Source organism: Callorhinchus milii, unplaced genomic scaffold (genome assembly GCF_018977255.1).
Source record: "Callorhinchus milii isolate IMCB2004 unplaced genomic scaffold, IMCB_Cmil_1.0 Scaffold2, whole genome shotgun sequence".
In the NCBI taxonomy this organism is placed as follows: Eukaryota; Metazoa; Chordata; class Chondrichthyes; order Chimaeriformes; family Callorhinchidae; genus Callorhinchus; species Callorhinchus milii.
In genome coordinates this window covers 69,671,077-69,677,859 of record NW_024704743.1, presented here as the reverse complement: position 1 = coordinate 69,677,859, position 6,783 = coordinate 69,671,077, and positions in this window count along the sequence as shown.

Below are 6,783 nucleotides of genomic sequence, written 5' to 3'. Positions count from 1 at the left end.
AGGTTGTATCTTTTTGTTCAAAGTATTCCCCCATTTTATGGAAAAAAATATACTGATTGGAATTTTTCAAATTTTTGTAAAAATGCCAATTTGCTTACCAGCATGGAGCCCATCTTTCAGGGTCTCCTCCCCAACTCGGTTGCTCTGGTGATATCACTTACATGGAGCTGCTCCACAGGAAACAGCGGGAGCCACATCTTCAAATCAGCCTGAGAACTAATATGGAGTCATAGGAAACCACTCTGTAGGCTTGGTATTCTCCACCTCAGTTTATAGCATGGTTTCCAGGTGCCCAAGTGAATCTATACTATCAACTAGATATTGGCATCTGAATCTTTAAATATTACTTGCTTGGAGGTTTTCCCTCAAGTGTATTTTAACTATTCGGGTTTTTGTTTGGTAGTCTGGTACCAACTTGGACTTGCGAGTACTCCTTTGACGCTGAAAGCGATATCAACTTTCTGTGTAGAAAATCTTGAATGACAATGCCAATTTTAACCTTGGATTAGGGATCACATTTCCCAGATTTAAGCAGGGTCGGTACTTCCTTCATATTATATCGTACAATATACCTACTTGGATAAATTGCCTAGACCCCCCCCCTTTTCAGTAGTCGAAACAAGTAAAATGTTTTTGCTAGAAATGCAGTGTAAACTTTAAAACCTACCCTCCTCCATATTAATGGAAAACAAGCCTTAACAAATGTACAAAACAAATTATTTGAATGTAAGGTACATGTATAAGTTTATTTTTAAAAAATTAAGCTTATTGTCCCTGCTGAAAATGTGGAAAATTTGTTCTATTGTTGTCTGTGAATAGTTTGCACATTTAAAATGTTAATAATAGATGTGCTCAAATTTTTGCAACTTTTATACTTTGAATGTAAATGTTATGTACCTTTACCCTTTCTATAAGTGTAATGTGTTTAATTGTGTATCATATACTTTCTGCTTGTCTTTGTATGTGCATTTTGTCCCTAGATATCTTGGATCCAGTAATAAATAATTAGATTAGTCTTCAGTGACTTGTATACTATGGCTTGAAGGCAAATCTGTTTTTTTGAATAAACTACTGCATTAAAGTTTAATTGTTTTTCTTACAGCAAATCGTTTTAGAAATATTTTGGTAGCAAATTGGAGTTAGAACGAAATGCAAAAGGTATATCCTTTTCTATGTTCAAAAAACACAGGGGTGGGTTCGTAGAAACCAAGCCAGAATTGGATTCTACTGGAATTGAATCAGCCAAAATCCATATGGCTTTAACGCTGAAGGGAACTGATAAGATGGCTGTGGGATGTCCATCTACGCTGTTGGCTTTCAGGATTATCAAGATCAAGTAGGAAGAATCCCATTTAAGAAATATTTGAGAAGAAAAGGGGCAACTGAAGAGTGAGGTGACCTTTTTCTTCTAAACATTTCTTAAATCTGTTGTCTTAATGGAAATATGCAAATCTAAACTGTCATTCCTCACAGCCAACATCAACATCAAATTACATTTGTATAGCACCTTTCACGTCAGGACGTTCCAAGCCGCTGGACAGTCGGATCCGCACCCGAGGTGGTGGTTGGAATCAGGAAGGGGGCACGCTAGGGGTAGGAGAGTGACCAAAGGCACATTCAAAGGGTTGTGAGACTGGTTTTGAAGGAGGCAAGGGAGGGGCCAGCTGGAAGGACTGGAATGGTGTTCGGGGGGGGGGTGAAGCAGGCCGGATCCTGTTGAGAGAAGGGAGTAGACAGGTTGGTAGGGGGGAGCAAGACTGGAGGGCTTTGAAGGTGACCAGGATCTTGAACTATATCCTCTGAGTGATGGGGAGCCAGTGGAGTCAGGTGAGGATGGGGATGATAGGGTTGCAGAGACTGGGACGGGAGAGGACACGGGCTGCAAAGTTCTGGATGATCTGCAGCCTGTAGATGGAGGAGTTGGGGAGGCCAACAAGCAGGGAGGTTAATGTTAGACTTGGAAATTAACATGTTATGTTGTTATTGCCTTTAATGGAGACCAGTCTTATAGCAAACTTGTTATAACTAGCTTCGCTTGCAATCAAAGCATCCAATATAGAATGTAGATTGACAGGCAGACATTTCGTCTTTATACTCAGCTGGGAGAACTCCTTTAATATATTTTCTCTCTGTCTCCCTCAGTCTCTCTCCCAGGCTCCTCCTCCTCTATCTCCCTCAGTTTCTCTGTCTCTCAGTCTTTCTGTGTCTCCCACAAAACAGTCACTGCACTTTATAATATATTCTCTATCAGTGTGTGTCTTGCCCAGTCTCTCTCACTATCTGTTGGTCTCTCTTGTCCAGTATCTCTCACTATCTGAAGGATAAACCAAGCTTGCAAAGCAACAGAGCTGTTAGTGAATCAGTATATACAAGAGGTGAAAATGCAGCATTTTTAACTTTTTGCTTTCCTTCTCTCCTAACACAGGATAGAGAGAATTCAAAATTGTATGTGAATTTCAAAGACAACACTTAAAATGAGTATCATCCTGTCTTCCATATTATAGGCTTTGAAACTCAAAAGAGAACCAAGAGCAGTAGATAATAGAAGTGAAAGAAATTACCACTTTGCTATAATAAATAACTCCAATTGGTGAACATCACCACCCCCCCCAGATTATTTTGCTTAAACATTGGTAACTGCAGCTATTGAGCTCTGACACTTCCATCCTGTACATCCTGTCCCTGCAGTGTTTGGGGAAAACTTAAAACTTTCAAACTTTTCCTGAATATAGTTGAGCTTCTTAACTCATAGCACAATAACACATTAAACTTCAAATAAAGTTGCTTCTTCCCATTTAGTCCTTATACAGAATATTCCCTCACCTTTACAGACTGAGGAACCCTACAGGATAATAGGCTTTATAAATAGGGGCATAGAGTAAAACTCAGGAAGTTATGATGAATCTTTATAAAACACTGGTTAGGCCTCAGCTAGAGTACCGTGGGTCTTTCACCACCCTTTAGGAAGGATGTCAAGGCATTGGAGAGGGTGCAAATGAGATTTAGCAGAATGGTACCAGGAATGAGGGACTTCAGTTATGAGGGAAGCTAGGATTATTCTTCTTGGAGCAGAGGAGGTTGAGTGGAGACTTAGTTTTCAAAATTATGAAGGGATTTGATAAGGTGAACAAGGAGAAATTATTTCTACTGGCGGGTGGGAGGGTTGATAACCGAATGACACCGATTTTAAAATCGTTAAAAGAAACGGAGGGGATTTTTTCATCCATCGAGTTGTTCGGATCTGGAATGCATTGCGTGATAGGGTAGTGGAAGACAATTCAATAACATCCTAGATATAGATTTGGGGAGAACAAGTTTGCAGGGCTATGGGGAGACAGCAGCGGAGTGGGATTGAATTGGATAGCTTTTTTCAAAGAATCAACACAGACACGATGGGCCAAATGGCCTCCTGTGCCGTATGATTCTAGGATCCTACATCAGGCTCTGTGAGCCTATCCCTTACAGAACTCCCCCTAGTGGATGTGATACTGTTGAACACATACCTACAACCACAATTTTGACTTGTTCAGCTCCACTGGCTTCACAGTTACCCGATCAAAATCAAAATCCTTGTTTTCATGTTCCAATCGTGCCACAATCTCAGCCTGTTCTGCGACCTGCTGTGGCTCTTATCACCCTGCTGCTCAACTAACACAACCTGCTTCACATCCTCCACCCAGTCTACCCCATTGTTGGTGGGTAAGCTTTCAACTTTTCTGCCCCACTTCCTGGAACACCATTCCTGGAGTCCCTTCACCTCTCCAGCCTTCCCATTTAAATGCTAGCTGCTTTGTCTTCTCGTTTTGAACCACCCCCCACCCCCATCCAGCTGAAGTGTGTGGTCAGCTGTGTAAAGTCCTCTGGATGTGAAAGGCGCTTTGCAAATATAAATTGCACTAAAGCACTAATATTTTTACAAATGTTGCAGATGTGTAATATTTTATCACCTAAATGTTTTTGCAAGGAAAAAAAAATTTCCATATTTTAGAAGTGCAAAATGAATATCCCTAGTTTTAAGTTTAAGATAAATGTGGTTCAGAGCTCCCCCTGATGGATGTATTACTGTTGTACATATATGTATGACTACAAATTGACTTCTGAGACTTCAGGAATAAAGGTTCCCTTATGCTCCTATTAGAAAATACCATTTAGCAAATGCATTTGTTGACCTTTGTACATTATGTAACCGCACAATTTCAAATCCTGTAATGTAACATTTTAAATTAAAATGTAAAGTGATTTTTCTCTTTAGTGCACATTTTTCCCCTCCACTATTAGGCTTTCAATTTTTGTGAATAGATACAGTCCTATAGTAGTGTGGCTATTCAGTATTGAATGTAACTAATGCTGCTTTAATGCACAGTCACTGCAATACGTGCATTCAGGAAAACGTTAATAAAATGTGCGCATTACACTGGTAGAATGTCAATCTTAGAAAATGATGTTGCGATGTACAGTATGCACACTTAACATTCTGAATCAATTTTACAGAGTACTCCATGGCATCGATGGGTATACTCCTTGTCATATGTAATACTGACAAAGTCAAATAGACTAGTTCTGTCAGAAGCAAGGGCATCTTTGGTGTTTCATCCTGAGTCAACCCGCTGTTGGGACTTTATGAAATAGGCCAAACTGATGTACAATGGGATATCTTAAGAAAATATCCAGTGAGAAAAGGGCATTCCTTCCAAGTCTGCACCTGCTATCTTTGCTATCTACCCCATAATGAACTCCACCTTCCTTGTAACGATTAACTCATCCTCCCTCAATTGTCCTGAGAAAAAGTTCAACATAAATAATAAAATAATCCTTACATTTTATATTGCATCTTTCATGCCTGGGGGACATCCCAACATGCTCACAGGATATACTGTAAAGTGCAGTGACTCTTTTATGGGACTTACATATTTCCAAGTTATTCAAACAAAACTTCAGAATATTCTTCCATCTCCACATCTCCCATTTTTAAATATGGTCTGTGCACTCCAGAGAGCAGTCATCCACTACAGTCCCAGTAGCATCTTGCCCTTAAAACATTTGATATTTTAGTTTATAGCTGTTGCGATAACTGCCAATCTGTTCCCTACCAGATATTTATCCACCTCTGGTCAAGGAATTGACTCAGCCTCGATTACTTTTGTTGGAAGTCACCTGGACAAACCCACGACTCCATGAAAAATATTTTTTCGAATCTAGTCTTCTATACTTGTTAACTTTAAACTTGTCATCTCCAGTTCATCTCTCACAGCCTAGGTCAGGATTCTTAATGCTTGGAAAATGCCCTCCACCTTTTCTCCAATAAAAATATGTTCAGTTTTGAGTCTCACTTCATAACATAACCTAGACACTACACCCTGGAATTGTTTGGATCTTGTTTCTCTGATTCCTGTCCCAAGCACAAGTGTCTTTCTCAAAGCAGGATGATCAAAATGGCATACAATGGGTTGAAAAATGATTGTGATAATTATCAATCAAGCCATCCACTCCTGGCTGACAACTGCTGTTGGGGATTACTCAACTCCTCCATGTCGTGCCTGACTGAAAATAATTTTGCCCCAATGCAGCAACTCAGCTGACGGTTAGGATTTTTGATTCTCCTGTAGCAAACATCCCAACATTTCTTCTTTTTAAAAAAAGTTTAACAATTTATCACCGGTTGTAATTATTGTATCATATACCCCATTTCAACCCTTCAAATGTAGCCTCACCAAAGATCTATACCACTTGACAACACTTTCTTTCAAATGCACATCTGGGATTCATAACTGATGGTCAAATCGTCTCTCCCCACTTGCTAAAATTAAATTACCAGTGGAATAATGTATTATTGAAAAATTAAGTAACAACTGAGAAGTTACATTTTTAAGTGGACAAAATGCACTTGATACTAATGGATAATTGAGAATGGAATGGAATTTGCACATAATGATTAAGCTGCATATAATATAGTTAATTGCCAAGAGTGCATAGGCACGTTCCTACTGCAAAGCATTGGGCATTTTAAAAGGAATGCAAAAAACACTGGTTCCCATTTTGCTGCACGTAATTACAAATGCCACCAGGGTGGGAAATCTGTAACCCACAATATCACTTTGGAAACAGTTTAAACAGGTAGGTTCATCTGTTTCTTCTGATACACAATAGTCAAAACAAGGTGTGTTTCTTGTTTGTATTTTCACTCATTGTCTTGCTACCTCCTTGTGGCATGGTGATTCTTGCTGGGCTGTTAATCCCTGGATACTGGCAGCTCTCCTACCTCACCCAGGTTGTCATGATTCATGTGGAATCCCGTAGTTTAGTGGTTAGAGCATCCGTCTCGCCCCTAAGAGAACCCGGGTTCAATTCCCAGTCAAGGGTGAAATCTCAGGCAAGTTTCCTTACTCCACACACACCTGTTTACCTAGCAGTAAATAGGAACCTAGCTGTTAGTCGATTGGCAGATCGCTTTCCAGGGATAATAATCCCTCCCAAAAAAATGTGGTTACTCAATCCACGACTGTGGGACACTGCTGTGCGCAACTCGCTATTGGGTTTCGCCAACAAATTCAGTCAATTAATTTTACAATACATTCTGTGAACAATATGATAAGTCACTATATCTAATGCAAGAATTACTATTATTATGAATGATCTTAGAAATATCAGCGATCATTTGAACTGGAGATCAGCACAACTGAGTATGATCCATTCAGACCCAATGTCCACCAGCAGATGTCAGTGAACTAGCAATCATGAGTGGGAACCGTGGTTAACATATTTCTTCAAAAACGTAGGGGTACT